Genomic DNA, 19524 nt, shown 5'->3' with positions numbered 1-19524 from the left:
ACTAATGTAGGGACTGCAGGTTATAAAGATGGGACAGCTACTAAAAAAATGATCTTTCAGAGACTTCTGGTGAGGTTTCATAACAAAACAGCCATTTTGGAAGGAGCAGAGTCAACATTGTGGTGAGATTGGTGACCAGACAGTGACCAAGCCTCTCCAGTAAAAGGAGAGATCATAAGATTTCTTCAAGCCCTGAGGCTCTTAGGAGCCAAAAGTTACCCTGGATGGGTGGTAAAGGCAGAGGGATGCTTCGGTGGTTGCGAGAAGAGTAGAATCTCCCTGACTGACCTGAAGAAAACCCCTCCATCCAAACTAAAAAGAGAACCACCAGCATGGCTGAATCGAAGCTGGGAAGGCAGCTGAGATGGAAGTGAAAAAGAAAAAGAAAGGAAAGATCTTGTAACAGCGTGCTTAGTCTTGGTAAGAATTTCTGCAGTGGAATTTTCCAAGAAAAAAATCTAATGCCGAACCACAACCTAAAGAGAAAGTAATCCCCACCAATGAACCACAAGACTCCTGCACATGCCTTAAATGCTATAAAACTCTATTGGATAAAGAAAATTCCATCAAATGTTCTCTTTGTAACAAATACGCTCATCTTGACTGCTTGGGATTACCCGAGCAAATGATTCAATACCTAGAATCATCCAATGAGTTTCCGTATCTCTGCAAATCATGCAGATCCAAACTGGATCTGTTTGAAAGAGTTGATACCATAGAAACATAATAACATCCCTTGACACCATAGTAGCATCCCTGGACGCTGTAAAAGAAAGATTATCCAACTTTGAAAAAAAAGATACAATGCAAAAACCTGAACATCCAATAGATACAAACCATATCTCTGCCCAACAACCACAACCCAATCCACAACCCAATCCACAAAAAACATAAATCAGACAAATAATGATATCCCAATCCACATCAGAGAAGCTTTTGAGCACAAACAGAAACATCCAAACGCCATCTTATTTGGCCTAGAGGACATCAATGAAAATGATGACATCACAACTGTCTGAAACATCATCAGTGATTATCAAACATCAACCATCTCCCCTGATGAAATACTTGACATTTCCTGCATTGGCCGAGAGCTCAAAACCAGAGACGGCTCTGTGGCCCCACACTTCTGCAGCGTCATTTGCAAAAATGAATCAAGCAAATGTAAATTCATTTATACTATAAATTCACTTGCCAAAAGCAACACCAACCATAAGAACCTCCATTCTCGCCCTGACCTAACCATACAGCAATGTGCCTGCTCCTGTGTACTCCGCACTGAACTGAAAAAACGTCTAGACAATGGAGAGAAGGACCTCTACATTGACTACCATGCTGACTGTATCAAAAGTAAGTCACATAACCCGCAACGCAGCTTTAACCTTCAACCACAACCCTACCTCAACCAATCCACCATCATCCAAGATTAGGCACGCATGCCCCTAACTACCTCAATTCCAACTACTGCTGGCCTTAAATGCAAGCTATTCGATGCAAGAAGCCTTGTGAATAAAATATCTGAATTTCTCCTCTTACTAAATATGACTAAATTCGACATCATATTTGTCTGTGAAACATGGCTCAATGCATCTCTCCCTGACTCCATTACCACAGTAAGAGACTATCATGTTTACCAATCAGATCGTGAAATTCATAGAGGAGGTGGTGTTGCTATCTTCTATAAAAAGTCCTTACATCTAAAAACCATCCAAGTTACCCAGGAGCTTGCTCTTCCTGAGACTATCATCTATGAACTATCCTTAAATATCACATTTTGATTTTTACTATGTTACAGAGCACCTGATTATGACATTGAACATGTAAACAAGCTAAATTCACTACTAACATGGGCAACATCCTGCCCACACGCTTTTATCTTTCTTGGTGACTTCAATCTACCTCATATTAACTGGACCCTAAATGAATGTACAACTGAACCCATACATGCAACCTTCTACAATGCTGTTACAAATCTGGGACTAGAACAACTAGTAACCAACAACACTAGACTTATCAACTGCCTTGATCTCATCTTCTGCAATAGTTTGAATTCAATTTACAGAATACAAATTAAAGAACCCTTTTCCCACAGTGACCACAACATGATTGACTTTTGTCTCAACATACGCTCACACAAAAATCATCACAATGATGTAATCCCCAATTATAACTTCAAAAAAGGCAACTATGATCTTATAGACAATGATCTCTCATTCCTTGATTGACAATCTCTATTCACTGGATGCAATACTGTTGAAGACCATTGCAACATATTTTTACTTGAAGTCAGAAGAGTCAAAAAATATATGTATCAACAACAATTCCACCCCCCCCCCAAAAAAACCAGATTACTCATAATAATAAGGAAACTTCAATCCAAAAAGAGATCACTCTGGCAGAAAAACAAATCTGGTCACGTTGCCAACTTCAAAAGCCGATACAAAAATTTATGCCACCAGATAAAAACTGAATGCACCAATTATCACATTAAACAAGAAAATCTTCTATGCACCAATTTTACAATTTTGTAAACAACAAACTAAAAGACTCAAGGTCCATCTCACACCTGAAAGGATCTAATGGTAAAGACTGCAACGATGACACTATTAAAGCCAACCTCTTTAACACATTATCTGGCTCAGTATTTATAAACAGCAATGGATCATGCCCAGTATTTCCTAGTCAAACCACAGAAAGTACAATGATCTAATACATATCGATTTTACAGAAGACAAGGTTAAAAAATCACTATGCAATCTAAAACCATCTCTATCTATTGGACCGGACAGAATATGTGCCTACTTCTTAAAAAAGCTATCCACTGCCATAGCAGAACCTCTAAGCATAATCTTTGAAAAATGTTTCAGGACCAGCTCCTTGCCAAACCTATGATCACAAGCCACGGTCATCCCCATCTTCAAAAAGAGAGACCCCAGCCTAGTTGAAAATTACAGACCAATCTCCTTATGCTGCAATCACCTGTAAAGTCATGGAATCAATTATTAACCAATCCATTATCCTCCACTTAGAGACAAACAACCTACTCTCTAATAAACAATTTGGTTTCAGTAAAAAAACTATCCTGTAATCTGCAACTCTTACACTGCAAAAATATATGGACTACACAACTCGATCAGGGCAAAACAATAGACACAATCTACATAGACTTCTGTAAAGCCTTTGATTCAGTGGTACACGACAAACTACTCCTAAAACTAAAATCTTATGATATCTCTGGACACCTGCATAACTGGATAGAAGCATTCCTGTCAAACAGACAACTTATGTTGGGAGTGTCCTATCAAATTCTGTCAACAGTGGTGTCCTGCAAGGCAGTGTTCTAGGACCAAATGTCTTCATACTCTACATAAATGACTTCTGTGATCATATTAAGAGCAACTGCGTTCTCTTCACTGATGATGTAAAGCTGTTCAATACCACAGACAATACTGCTACCCTTCAAAAAGATCTTGACTGTGTATCGGAATGGTCAAACAAATGGCAACTTCAAATCTCAACAAATAAATGCTCTGTCTTACATATTGGCAAAAAAAGTCAGAAATTAAAATACAAGCTGAATAGTCAAGACCTTGTTGATGACCCAAGCTCTGTAAAGAACCTTGGAATACTCATCTCCAATGATCTAAGTGCTAGAGCCCACTTTAATTACATAGCCAAAAAGGCATTAAGAGTTGCTAACCTAATCCTATGTAGCATTTTCTCTCATAATATCACACTACTAACTAGATCATACAAAACATTTGCTAGACCAATACTCGAATACAGCTCATCAGTCTGGAACCCACATTACGTATCTGATATTAGCACAGTTGAGAAAGTCCAGAAATATTTCACAAGAAGAGTTCTCCACTCCTCTACTCATTGTAGAATACCTTATGCCACCAGACTTGAAATTCTAGACCTAGAAAACCTTGGATTATGCCATCTTCGGTCTGATCTAAGTGTGGTATATAAAATCATACATTGCAGTGACTTACCTGTCAATCAATACTTCAGCTTCAACCATAACAACACAAGAGCACACAATAGATACAAACTTAAGGTTAACCACACCAAACTTGATTGCAGGAAATACGACTTCAGCAACAGAATGGTCAATGTCTGGAATAATCTACCTGACTGTGGTTTCTTCTCCCAACTCCAAAAACTTTAACCTTAGACTGTCTACGATTGACCTCACCCCTTTCCTAAGAGGTCTGTGGGGGGCATGCATAAGCACACCAACATGCCTACCATCCCTGTCCTATTGTTTCTTTTATTTTTCGTATATGTACCCATTTCATGTATTCATAACTATGTATATACTTATACCTATCATCTTGTAAGCGATTGACAAATCAAAATAAATAAAATAAAAATAAAGGTCAACCACTTGCACTTTGGACAGCTGTTCCTTGTGAGTAAACTACAGGAACTGAGGTGTTTGTAGTTAGCATGTGAGTAGAGCAGCTGAGAGTCGGAAGGATTCCCAGCAAGCTCATAGCCCCAATGTAGTCTTAGGGGCATGAAGTTCTGCCTAGCTTCATCTCTTAATCACTTTTATAAATTGCTCCTTATCTGCTTTTTAACTATTAAAAGTTCAAAACAACAACATTTTCTTTAATAAAATTATTATAAATATAAAGAAAATTATCCTACAGAATAGTACAAGAACACTGTTGGAGTGACACAGAAAGTGAAGACGTAGAAGAAAGTTTGTTTAAAAAGCATTTGTTTAATAAAATGCTTATCATTAGTCATTGCAAGTGCCATTTAAGTGGGGCAAACTAATGTAGAACAAGGATGGAGCAACCTACATCAATAAAGAAAATGTCTGTGCAAACACAACCACATATAAGAACCTCTTTCCAGACACTCTCAGCATGAATTACCACATACTATATAAAGAAAACCCTTTCTCAGAAACACAAGATGAGCAATGGATGCCTGAGAAGAAAAAGATAAAGATAATATTTAATTAAATTTTGGAAGGCAGAATGAAATTGAATAGGATTTCTGAAGTCAGAGAGTGGGGTATCATGATTCTCCCGAACTCTTTATCCCATCTGAATTTTTTCAGTTTTATTATCTCAATAGCCTGGCCTAGTCTAGTCCACTCCACTCTTAAGTTATTCATATTGAAAATTGTTGCTTATTTTTGTCAAATAATTTGAACGAATCTATTGGAGAATTTGGAAACAGTTTTAAGTATGGAATGGAAAATTAATTGCAAGTTAGAGGTTAGGAAGAAACTGAACAAAGTCTTTAACTGGAACCTTTATTCCAATTCATTCCTTTCCTCAATTAAATAAAACTTTCACGATTATTATACATCTATAACTTTTATAGAAATAGTATCAAATAGTAACAATGTGCCCATGTCTGTTTTCCCCCACCCTTCCAGGATTAGCTAATATTGCTGTAACTATCTATCTATTTCATCACATGATTGTTTTAGTGTTATTTGAAGCACTATTTTGGAGCCAGACATAATCGTATTATATAGTTCTCCACCTTATTAACTGACAGAGAACCATTCCCCATTAGACAATTGATCCTGGGTAGATGAAGCCATTAAAAACAGCACTAATTAGCTGAAGATAGGAGACAGAAATACAGGCTGTATCCCTTCCTTTCATGCTCCGGGAAGTTCATGTTCCAGACAAATAATAATTGATATGTAGTCTTCTGTAATTGTGGATGTTAACAGCCATCAGCATAATGACAAGCTGACAATCCTTGTCTAGCCTATTGTATGTTTTGTTCTGACTTTGTGAGTAATATTTCTGGTTCAAACTTGTATTTCATAGAATTCATTGTCAAAGAGTTCAGCAGATTCCCTTAATTTCTGAGTTACATTCTATATTTGTCCAGGTGTCAGCTGTGTCTAGGAAAATTAGAGGCCTGTAATTATCAAGTGGATGAATTAGAATAGATGAACCAAACAGAGTTCTTTAAGCAGAAACAAAAGCTATTAGCCTTAAATTCACACCTAGGTGTATAGGGTTAGCATATGAGACAGTTTTTAAAAGAGTTTGAAATAATACAATATTATTTCCATTTCCCTGTACCCATATCTGTCTATTCTAGAAAAATAAACTCGCTACAATAAGAAAGAAATCTTTGTGATTGCAGAATTTTTACAAGCACAAAATTATAAAGCATTTCATTAGGCACTGTCATTCTGTGAATCCTATTTAGCAATGTTGGTAGATTTTGATATGAGGAAGTTCTCTATGACAGCCCCCATAATCACATCTCTAGGGAGAATCTATACTCCATATTTAGCCATAATTACTTTCTGCTTTTCTATTGTTTGTATTCCAAGGAACACTGTAGTTAAATGCTTTATGATAAAGAGCAGACATCCAAAACAAATAAATTAATATGCTTATAATTGAATGTAGAGGATATGATTAACACTCTATGCATAGTTACCTAAGAGTAAATTCCAGCTGAATTCTATGATAACTGAATCACATCCTGAAGAGTAATGTGCTTTGTTTGATTGGTGATATATGAACTATTGTATAAATCATGTTTTATATAAACCAAGATCTTTGTAATTTTATGACTGCATAGATCAATTGAAAAATACATGGATTTTAAACAAAAAAATGCTTAAATTAGACAAATTAGAATTATAAATATATACTGTGAAGAGGAAAGGACGAGGTGCCAATGTCCCCTTTGTCAAGGTTGTTAGCAAAGAGGATATTATCATAATTTTAGAGGCTATTGGAAATGGTCTGGATTTGTAATTTGTCAGGTCAGAAACTGACAGGTCAGACATATGAATTATGTGGGGAATGAAGCTTTTGGGATTGCACTATTCTGGTCAAATTAACTAGAGAAGACATTGGAGTTTGTTGTCATTGCTGTTTATGTATCCGTGCTAAATGGTAGTTTGTTGTTAACAGAGGAATAGCTAGCAAGAATAGCTGTTGTTTCCTATGATAAGAGAAGAGGGTTACCATCTTGCTGCAGAGGGCCTAGTGAGACAATGGCCTGGGCATTTGACCGAGTATGGTAGTAGTAGCAGAATAGAATGGACTAGGATTTGAGATTGAGAATAGGAGAAACATGTTCAAATTTGTTTTAATTCATTGACTTCTGTGACTTTCACAGGATGTAAGATTCCTTTGAATGGTTTGCCTTAGGCATCTTACGGATTCAATTAGTTTCATTTGGGGATTTTTCTAGTAATGTAAAAGTTAAGAATAGAATTCTTCCAAACAACATTTGGAACATTTGTGGATTGAGAGTCATTTAGATTAGAGTGTATTGGTGGATATTTAAATTGTACTATTATAAGTACTGTATTTATTATTCATTTATTGGATGCTCTGAATAATTGCCTAGAATCTCTGGGAGCTAGGTAAATATAAAGTTAGTAAATTATTTTTATTATTACAACATATATGGTAAATGGTGCAGTATCCAATGAAATAAATAATCAATCAATATGGCAAATGTTTCTCTGTGTATCTGGTCAAACTCTAGAATATTTAGATTCCTAGCACACTAAATGTGATCTTAGAGTTGTACTTCTCCACATTGATTGCATTAGTGAATGTAATGTAAGGTTGGAATATTGTACCCATTCCCTTGTTGGGGATGAATGGGCAGGATGATTCACTAGGCAGGCTATAGTGATGTCCTTCATAAATAAATATTTTGCTGATAAACATATACATATTCATTTGGGTTTGGGTAGAACCTAGCATAGCACATTGTCTTGCATGGTTATCATATTAAATATTGATTTCAATGAAGTGAATAGGATTTTCTGCATTATGGGCTTCATGCCAATATGATTTCTACGGACAAGTAGAGAAGATGAATATGGATGGATATGAAATGCTTTTTGGGGAAAGGGTTTTGTATTTTCTGCCTTGAAAGATGGAACAGTCTGCCTTTTAAGGAGATCATCTAACCCAGGGGTGTCAAATTTCCAGCCCATGGGCCAGATGTGTCATGTAAAGGCCATACTCATCCCAGCTCCATGAATGGAAGAAAACATTGTGAAACGTCATGTGATGGCAACATGACACCACTAATTTGACACCTGCGATCTAACCATATAGCAATAGCAATTGCACTTAGATTTATATACCACTTCATAGTGCTTTACAGCAGTGGCCCCCAACCTTTTTTGTGCCACGGCCTGGTACCGGCATCACAAAATGATACGTGGCCTGGTACCGGCATCAGCACGCATGACAAGGCAAGGCGAGCCAAGCGACCGGCCAGCCAGCTGTCCTCCACTTTTCCCCACTACCTTCAACTCCTCCTTTGTACCTTTGCTTCGGGACAATTGCTCGGCTCACCTTGCCTTGGGTGCTGAAAGAATCCTTGCGCCTTAGTTTTGTTCGAAGCCCCCCCTTCGATGAAACTAAGGCGCGAGGATTCCTTCAGGACCCAAATGCTGCTTTCCAACTGGAAAAGCTCACCCAGAAGCACTTTCTCGTCAAACAAGATGGCGGTGCCCAGCAAACCGGTGGCCTGGTAGGAAGTGTTCCACGGACTGGTACCGGTCCGCGGCCTGGTGGTTGGGGACCCCTGCTTTACCGCACTATTTAAGTGGTTTACAGAATCAGTGTATTGCCCCAAGCAATCTGGATCTTCATTTTACTGATCTTGGAAGGATTGAAAGCCTTCAGCCAGACAAGATCAAACTCCTGACAGTGGGCGGAGTTAGCCTGCAATATTGCATTCTAATCACCAAGTCACCATGGCTCTTTTATATAGATAACCATATAATCAAACCATATAAACAGCATTGCTCTCTAATTTCTTCAGCCTTGGAAATAATAACACATCAGTCTGGGCATGGGACTGAAACAGCACTGGTAACAGTGGCAGGACTTGGATAGGGAGCATATGACTTGGTTTTGCTTGATCTTTCATACTGCTGATAATTTCTTAATATCCATAAAAATTGGAAGTAGGTGATATTATAGAGGTTCCAACTTTTACTTGAGGAGGAGGTTATTTTTTTGTGCTGGGGAAAGAGAGTGAATTGTTGGTTTCTCCTTTATGTAGCACTCAACTTTGTGTAGTCTCACACAGAGGTGGTATTCAGCAGGTTCTGACCAGTTCTGGAGAACCGGTAGTGGAAATTTTGAGAAGTTCGCAGAACCGACAAATGCCACCTCTGACTGGCCCCACCCCCATCTATTCTCTGCCTAAGTCCCAGCTAATTGGCTGAGTCTTCTTTGGTTGCCCTGCACAGGAGAACGGAGCTGGAAAGCAGGTTAGTGGGGTGGGGAGGGAATGGGATTATGCAGCAACCTTACCCCTGGAGTGGGGTGGGAATGGAGATTTTACAGTAGCCTTCTCCTGCCACGTCCACCAAGCCACTCCCCCAAGCCACACCATACCCCCAAGCCACACCCACAAAAGAAGTAATTGCAAAAGAACTTGGATGTTCCCAAAGTGCTGTATCAAAGTACATTAAAAGAAAGTTATGTGGAAGGGAAAAGCATGGATGAAAAAGGTGCACAAGCAGTAGGGATGACCACAGCCTGGAGAGGATTGTCAGTAAAAGGCCATTCAAAAGTGTTGGGGACTTTCACAAGGAGTGGACTGAGGCTGGAGTCAATGCATCAAGAACCACCACACACAGATGGATCCTAGACATGGGCTTCAAATGTCGTATTCCTCTTGTCAAGCTGCTCCTGAACAACAAACAACATCAGAAGTGTCTTACCTGGGTGAAAGAAAAACAGAACTGGTCTGTTGCTCAGTGGTCCAAAGTCCTCTTTTCTGATGAGAGCAACTTTTGCTTCTCATTTGGAAACCAAGGACCCAGAGTCTGGAGGAAGAATGGAGAGTCACACACTGCAAGATGCTTGAAGATCCAGTGTGAAGTTTCCACAGTCTGTGTTGATTTGGGGAGCCAAGTCGTCTGCCTGTGTTGGTCCACTGTGCTTCATTAAGTCCAGGGTCAATGCAGCCATCTACCAGGAGATATTGGGACACTTCATGCTTCCTTCCGCAGACGAGCTTTATGGGATGCTGACTTCATTTTCCAGCAGGACTTGGCACCTGCCCACACTACCAAAAGCACCAAAACCTGGTTCAATGACTGTGGGCTTGCTGTGCTTGATTGGCCAGCAAACTCGCCTGACCTGAACCCCGTAGAGAATCTATGGGGCGTTTCCAAGAGAAAGATGAGAGACATGAGACCGAACAATGCAGAAGAGCTGAAGGCTGCTATTGAAGCATCAGAACCAGTTCAATGTCTGCTGCTTTTTACAGCTACTGGTTCTTTAGAACTGGGCAGAACTGGTAGCATCCCACCCCTGCTTGGAAACCTTTGGTAAAGCTCAACTGTGTCATTGTTTATATGCTTAACTGCCTACATGTATACATAGAATAAAGGAGGAGATGTTCTGAGTTCTTCTTCAAAATTTTAGGACAAAGGCAGCTCTTTTCAATTGTTACCCCTACTCTTTGGAATAGCTTTTATCCAGAGCTACAGCTGGTTCTTCTCTTGCTGTTTTTAGAGATGCAGTAAAAAACCTACTTTTTCCACAGCTTTAGAATTGATTATCTTGTCATATATATAAAGAAAGGCTGATAGATATTGAATGCTTTTACTAGGGGATCTTGGTATACTTTATTAGCCTGTAGCTAAAGATGCTGTTTGTGATTGTTATGTTGTGATTATATATTGGAAATTGTCTGGAATTGGCAATATGCAGAAATTTTAATCAATCAGTTTTGTCATTTAAACTGCTTCTGTAAAGTAGTGATACTGCCAAAGAAAAGGGAAGAAGTTAATTATTCTTTAATTATTCTCTTTATTTTCTGTATTGTGATACATCAAAAATAGTAAGCTTGACAGTCTTGTAATTATCACCTTATTTTAAAATGTGAGGTAAAACTCTAATAGTAATAATAATTCAATTATTAGGGTAGAATCCACTAATCCATTATTAAGTAGAATCCACTAATCTAAGCATGGTAGCAGATTATATTCTCATTCCTATTCGGAAACATCTCTTGAGCTTTTTCCTATGCATCTCTTCTTCCACTGTACTCTTGATAATGAATTTAATACGACTAGGATATTTGTGTGCATATTTTATTGTATCAGGAGGCTATTTTGATTTTCTCCAGAATGTTGAGAAAGCAAATAAGCAATTCTTTCAGGATCAGCAGAACTGACCATGTTGGCTGGGGAATTCTGGGAATTGAAGTCCACACATCTAAAAGTTGCTGAGGTTGAGAAACACTGTATTAGATATTAAGTAAAATTCAGAAAGTGTAATCTACAAACAACAAGATGCCTGGTCATTTGAAACTGAGAAGAATCCCTTTGAAACATATGACTGCATCAGCATAAAGATATTACCTGCATTTCTTCGAAAATAAATCAGGAACTGCAAAAAAAGCTGACAAGAAAATAAAATAAAGCACAGAAATTTCTTCCTGCATTCATTGTAGAAAGATCTGAATCTAAGTATCAAATCTGGGAGAGTCATCAGTCTCCTAAAATTAGGATGAAAAAAATATAACAGTGGGAGCAAATTGTGTAAAATAATAGCTGGGGATGGAGCCAAACTCAAAATGAAAGGTCAGAGGCCAGAACCAATTACTCACTTGACTCTTCCCTCAGTGAGCATATATATATATATATAAAACTCTAAAACTACCCAACAGAGAAAGCCTTCTTTTGGAAAGAAGGCTGATTACGATTACTCTTTTGTGGAAGAGATTCCCAAGGCTGATTGTGATTAGGACACGGCAGCAATGGCAAAGGGCTATTGTTATTTCAATTTTTCCATTGTTAAATTATTTTTGTCAAAATAATTATATAAATCAGCTCGAGAATAAACAGAGGTTCCTTACTTACCTTCTATCCATCCATGTTCTAAATCACTGGGACCAAAGACTTCCCAGTACACTATTTAGCAATGGAAAAGGCAACCCAGTGGGATATAGTGTTATGGGATGGTGGGATTATTTGTAGGAAAAAAAATATTCCCTATCTGGACAGGTGTAGGATAATTCTATTTTATTTATGCCATGTTATAGGAAATATTCATTATCAGCAAGAAAACATAATGCACAGATATGCTGAGTCCATTTGAAGAATCATCAGATTAATATAACATGCATAAAGGCCAAGGCACAAGGACATTATGATTCATAGAAATCAGAGATAATTGGAATCTATTCTAAAGTATGTCCAAACTGAAATGCTTCATAGCTATTAATGAAACAAGAAATTTAATGTCCAATATTAGCAACCAGCAAACTTTTCAAACTAATGAGGTTAAACTTTTTACAATGCTTCTCTACTTATAAAAATAACAGACTGGGAGAAGCTTATTGAAACAAAGGAAAGAAGATTGCTTTGAAGTATTTTCAGACCATCTCTTTATATGGCCAAGGCTGCAATTCTATGTCCATGGGTGTCTGATGTTTTATGTCACTGTTCCTGGAAGATTGCTCTTGCAGGGTAAATTCAACTTTAATCCACTCTTTTCTGGCTTCCATGGAAATCTTGGCAGGCCATACCTCACTGATAACAGAATTCCCATTTTAATAGGGGCAAAACGAGCATATCCTAGAAAGTCAAAAAGAGGATTGGGGCTCCTGCAGTTGCAAATAATCTAATTCTTCTGGCACAGAAAGAAAAGGATAGCAAATTAAAGCAGTTCTAAAGTTGCCCTATATTGATTGAAATCAACAGGGATGGAACTTGAAAGAAGATGAGAAAAAAATCACCAGGAAAAACATGTAGGAGAAATGGATGGATCAGTAGATGGATGTGCAAACTACCCTGACTAGTATGAATCTGAAGTGATTTTGGCTATGGCTAATCTTCTCTTGGTTATGATCCAGTCCTTCAGCAATGATGGGATTTTATCACACATTTAGTTTCACTTAGTAGATTTAGATTCCAGCTTTAATAGCTAAAATTAATACAGAGTTGTAGAGATGGATTATCCTTCTAAAAATGGATGGAATGGCTATCCATTAATCTTATTGAAGCTAACATTGCTGTAACAGTAAAACAATCACCTAAATAGAAAACCATGGTCCCATGTAAGCCATTCTAGTCTACTATAGAAATACGGTAAAAATAAGTTTGAGACTCTTTCTTTGGAGAATATGGAACAATTCCAGATCTTTTGCACAATGTTTAGTAATAAATAAAACATGTGTTGCTATCAAAGTAGATAAATTGCAATCAATTTCTTTAGGAATCTCCCTCATGAATGTCTAGGAAGTTATGTATTAAAAGTAAAGATTCTCTTGACGTCCACTTGTCAATATAGTTTTCTTGGCAACAATATCGAAGTGGATTGTCATTGCCGACTGCCAAGATTTTTTAAAAAATGTTGCTGTCTAATTAACAACCCTAATAAATGATTTCCTGGTGATATCCCATCTAAGGACTATCAGATCTAATTCTGCTTAGCTTTTTCTAAGATTGAGCCAAGATTGGCTGCCAAAGCAAACAAGATAAGCCTTGTAATTGATTAATGAAACTTTAAAGAATTCTGATAATTTATACCCAGAAATTCAAGATTGTAACAGATTGGCCAAATGATCAAATAATTCTGGCTTTAATGCTATACTTTAATAGCCATGGATATATATGTCAACTTACATTATACAGGTGAAACTCCAAAAATTAGAATATCGTGCAAAAGTTCATTTATTTCAGTAATGCAATCAAAAAAGTTAAAACTAATGTATGAGATAGACTCTTACATGCAAAGCAAGATAGTTCAAGCCATGATTTCTCATAATTGAGATGGTTCTGGCTTACAGCTCATGAAAACCCCAAATCCACAATCTCAGAAAATTAGAATATTACATGCAATCAATAAAAGAAGGATTGTACATAGAATAATATCGGACCTCTGAAAAGTATAAGCATGCATATGTATTCAGTACTTGGTTTGGGCCTCTTTTGCTGCAATTACTGCCTCCATGTGGTGTGGCATGGAAGCTATCAGCCTGTGGCACTGCTGAGATGTTATGGAAGAGCAGGATGCTTCAGTAGCGGCCTTCAGCTCTTCTGCATTGTTCGGTCTCATGTCTCTCATCTTTCTCTTGGCAATGCCCCATAGATTCTCTGTGGGGTTCAGGTCAGGCGAGTTTGCTGGCCAATCAAGCACAGTAATCCCACGAACATTGAACCAGGTTTTGGTGCTTTTGGCAGTGTGGGCAGATGCCAAATCCTGCTGGAAAATGAAGTCAGCATCCCATAAAGCTCGTCTGCGGAAGGAAGCATGAAGTGTCCCAATATCTCCTGATAGATGGCTGCATTGACCCTGGACTTAATGAAGCACAGTGGACCAACACCAGCAGATGACATGGCTCCCTAAATCAACACAGACTGTGGAAACTTCACACTGGACTTCAAGCATCTTGCAGTGTGTGACTCTCCATTCTTCCTCTAGACTCTGGGTCCTTGGTTTCCAAATGAGAAGCAAAAGTTGCTCTCATCAGAAAAGAGGACTTTGGACCACTGAGCAACAGACCAGTTCTGTTTTTCTTTAGTCCAGGTAAGATGCTTCTGACGTTGTTTGTTGTTCAGGAGCGGCTTGACAAGAGGAATACGACATTTGAAGCCCATGTTCAGGATCCGTCTGTGTGTGGTGGCTCTTGATGCACTGACTCCAGCCTCAGTCTACTCCTTGTGAACATCCCCAACACTTTTGAATGGCCTTTTCGTGACAATCCTCTCCAGGCTGTGGTCATCCCTACTGCTTGTGCACCTTTTTCTTCCACACTTTCCCCTTCCACATCACTTTCTTTTAATGTGCTTTGATACAGCACTTTGGGAACATCCAACTTCTTTTGCAATTACCTTTTGAGGCTTTTCCTCCTTATGGAGGGTATCAGTGATGGTTTTCTGCACAACTGTCACGTCAGCAGACTTTCCCATGATTGTGCTTCCTACTGAACCAGACTGAGAGACCATTTAAAGGCTCAGGAACCCTTTGCAGGCGTTATGGCTTAATTAGCTGATTAGAGTGGGACCCTTTGAGCCTAGAATATTGAACCTTTTCACAATATTCTAATTTTCTGAGATTGTGGATTTGGGGTTTTCATGAGCTGTAAGCCATAATCATCACAATTGTGACAAATCACGGCTTGAACTATCTTGCTTTGCATGTAATGAGTCTGTCTCATATATTAGTTTCACCTTTTAGGTTGCATTACTGAAATAAATGAACATGATATTCTATTTTTTTGAGTTTCACCTGTATTATATATAATATAAATTAACCTCTAATGAAAAGCTAATGAGCACACTTAGTCCTTGATTATTACTAGAATTTGTGTCACTAAGAAATACAGTTAAGTGAGTCATGTTGAATTTTATGACTTTTCTTGCAATGGTTGACTTTGCTGCTAGAAGCCTCCTGACAAGTCGTAAATGGTAATCACATTTCCCTGGAATGCTACAACCATAATTAATACATATCAGTTACCAAGTGATCATGTCACCATTGCAGTGGTCATAAGTGCAATATTGGTTGTAGGACTTTTTTCAGCACTGTCATAACTTTGAACTGTTGTTAACTGAATGATTGCAAGTAGAGAACTACTTGCAAAATCCTTCCCCATGATGAATCTCATACAAGGGGATTCCCTTAGGATTACCCTTTATTTATTTATATAAGTATGCATGCAGGAAATTTAGAAAGCTGTAACATTGAACCATAGTATTGATCTATCAGGGTCACAGTTTTCCACACTGATAGGCACCAGCTTCCAAGGTCACAGATTGCTCTTTCTTGTGATGTTGTGTATGTATATCATAAGAACATGAGGGGAAAGTCCCACTCCTGCATTCCTCTCTGACTTTCTTTGCAGTTAAACCTGCTCTGGAGGGCTGAAAAGAAGCATCTACAAACTTCTAATTACATGATCTTGTCAGACTTGCATGAATTTTTAAGTAAACCCATTAAGCCAATGGGAGAGAAGGGTTTTTATGGTACCCACAGTGAGTTTTTTTGTGAACCTATGGATACCCATGGTACAAAACTATTGTTCTCCCAAAAGAAAGATTGGACCTCAATTCAATGTGTGCTTACGACTCTGTGCCACATCAAATTTTATGCAAGTGGACTTCCTGCACAACAGTTTTATTTCCTCTACCTATATCTATTCCAGTCCAGAGAAATTTTCAAGATTTTAGAAGGCACAAGGCTAGAGAATGAAGCAAGAATGTAGAATTTATCTATGACTAATGCTAGCTTCACTGGAAGAATGACATTATTGGATAGAAGCCATTTAAATGTCAAACTGGATTTTCTAAAAAAAAAAAAAAGATCCTTTAAACGGAAATCAAGAGACGGCATGAAAGAGTGGACACTAAAAGAAAAAGAAAGAAGTCAAGAATTTTCTTTTCCCTTGAGTGTCCACTTTTGCATGCTGTCTCTCAGCTTCCATTTATAGAAGCTTCGTTCTCTTACTTGTCATTCAAATGCACTCTCTAAGAGAAAGAATAAATGCCATGAAAACTAGCAAGATGACATAATGAATGAGTTACCGTAAATGCCTCCAGCATAAAACAATTATGTACCTGCTATTGTCAAAAACATTCAACATATTCTTTTGTTGAAAGGGAAGCAGCTATAAATTATTCACAGGGGCACTGAAAGAAGTTCTTTTTTTTCTTTTGGGTTGCTACCAATTAATTCTTTCCTGAGTATCCCTAGATATTTAATTAAGGACAGAAAATTTACATGCAGTTTTGATTTTTTTATGAGGTTACCTAAATGAACATCCTTGTTTCTGGTTGTTTCTCTCTTTCCCCTTTTCTTTTTCTTTCTCTTAGAAAAAGCATTTATTATATAAAATACCAAGTTTGTAAAAGTGAATTGCGATCTGTTACACGACTCATTTAGACTTTGTTTGGAAATAGCAAAGCAACACCAGGAAAGAAAACCAATATGTCAAATGTCTTGGATCCAGACTTAGGCTTACAATGGATGCATCAATAGGACAACATTTTGATGGCTGTACTTAAAAGGTGCCCAATTCTAGAATCATACCTCTAAGGCAGAGCCATGCCCACACCCAGTTTAGTGAAAGAGAAAAAAGTCGTGATATGTCATGTGACAATGCTGCGATGACACAAGTTTGACACCCCCACTCTAAGGTATTTGACATTTATATTAGTTTTGATTTCTAGAAACTAAAAGAAAAAACAAAAATTAGAATGAATTGACTGTGTGATAGAATTTTATTAATCACAGAGTCATGGTGGTGAATGGTTAGGATGCAGAATTGCAGGCTAATTCTGCTGACTGCCAGCAGCTTAATTCTGACTGGCTCAAGGTTGACTCAACTTCCATCCTTCTGAAGTCAGTAAAATGAGGACCCAAATATCCTGATTCTGTAAACCACTTAGAGAGGGCTATAAAACACAAAGTGGTATATAAGTCTAGGTGCTATTGCTATTAAACACAGCATACTTCCAAATAGCCCAGGCATGACTTTACTATTGATATTTTCATTTTACACAGGGCCTTTTCCCATTATTGAATGAGGACATTAGGATGGGTATTGTCCACCCATCCTTGGAGTTGACAGAAAACTATGCCAACATTATATTGGTTGCTCCTGTTGCTGATGTTTATCCTATCACTAGAGCCTCATGGCATTATAATTTTGTGGAGTTTTGCCCTCAAGGAGCTGTATGATTAAGCCTAATAGATTTTGTATGCTTTGGTGCTGTCCTAGGATGATGTGGCATAATAAGAGGAAAATGCTTCTTTAATTCTGATAAAACTAAGGTCAACTCAAGATTGTCTCATACATGGGCTGGGACAATGTCCACTGAGACATGGCAGAAAAAACAAATGTTTTCAAGGTATATTTGTGTTGTGAAAATGGGAAGTAGTTTTCCTATCAATTGAAGCAGTGGTGGGATTCAAATTTTTTTACTACCGGTTCTGTGGATGGGGCTTGGCTGTGGCAGGGGAAGGATATTGCAAAATCTCCATTCCACCCCACTCCAGGGGAAGGATACTGTAAAATCCCCATTCCCTCCCCAACCCACTAACCAGTCAGAGGTGGTATTCCAAACTACTCAAAAATTCTGCTACCGGTTCTACAGAACTGTTTAGAACCTGCTGAATTAAAGGTAGAATGCAAAAGTCAGAATGGCCCAGCATCTTGCATCCCAATCTTCATTCATAGCTCATTGCATCTATTTTCATGGCAAATTAAAAGGGGAAAACATCTACTCTGTGGGAAAGAATTTTAGCTCAACAGAGCTTTAGAGAAAAACAGTAATAGGACTGTGATTCCGACAAAGGAGAGACCTGAGGAACTGGGAAACAGGAGGGAGGAGGAAAAATTAGCAAATTTCCACAATTTCAAATCCAAAGAAATATTGCCATATTGTATTTGCAGACTTTCTTCTGAAACAGCTGCAGATTATCAACAAGGAAGCCGAAATGCTAACAAAGACCAAATGAATTCTGTGGATTCAGAGCATGATATCATCTCCAAATTAATGTAATATTTGAATGTGTAAAGGTCCTTAGAGAAAGAGAGACTTTCAGGTGGCCACACATTTTCCTTTGTTATATTTCTTCTCTTGATTTTTCCTCTTGGTTTCTTCTAATAGATTGTTTCTGAATTGGAATAAAAAAATAAAATTGCTTAAGAATCACTTCAACTACCATCAATTAATATGTTGTCTTCCTTACATCTGGCTAATCTAATTAAGCTAAGCTAATTAGGCTAATCTAATCTAAAAGGGCTGATGTGGTTCTCATCTTCAAAAAAGGAAAAAAAAAACAGACTCAAGAAACTACAGACCAATCAGCCTAACATCAATACCCAGGAAGATACTGGAAATGATAATAAAAAAAACAGATCTGCCAACATCTAAAAACAAGTAAAATAATAACTAGCAGTCAGCATGGGTTTGTTAAAAATAGATCACGCCAAACCAATCTTATTTCATTTTTCAACATAGTGACTAAATTAGTAGACCAGCAAAATACTGTGGACATAATATACTTAGTTTTTAGCAAGGCATTCGTCAAAGTAGACCACAACCTACTTTTTGGTAAGCTAGAAAAAAGTGGGATAGATTGCACCATCACCAGATGGATTTACAACTGGCTGACAAACCATACTCAAAGAGTAGTCCTTAATGGGTCTAAGTCTACATGGAGGGAAGTAAGCAGTGGGTGCCACAAAGTTCTGTCTTAGGCCCAGTACTCTTCAACATCTTCATTAATGACATAGACAAGGGAATAGAATTTACCAATCTTACCAAATTTTCAGATGATACTAAGCTGGCAGGAATAGCTAAACACCCAAGAAAATAAGCTCAAGATCCAGATGGATCTTGACAGACTTGAACACTGGGCCCTATCTAACAAAATGAAATTCAGTGTAGAGAAAAGTAAAGTCCTACACTTAATCAAGGAAAACCAAAAGTACACATATAGATTGGGTGAAATCAGTCTTAATAGCAGTAACTGTGAGAGGGATCTTGGAGTCTTAGTGGACAACCAGCTA

The sequence above is a fragment of the Pseudonaja textilis genome, chromosome 3, assembly GCF_049901715.1.
Source record: "Pseudonaja textilis isolate UNSWEBS1 chromosome 3, rPseTex1.2, whole genome shotgun sequence".
Classification (NCBI taxonomy): domain Eukaryota; kingdom Metazoa; phylum Chordata; class Lepidosauria; order Squamata; family Elapidae; genus Pseudonaja; species Pseudonaja textilis.
Note: the sequence above shows the minus strand (reverse complement) of the source record.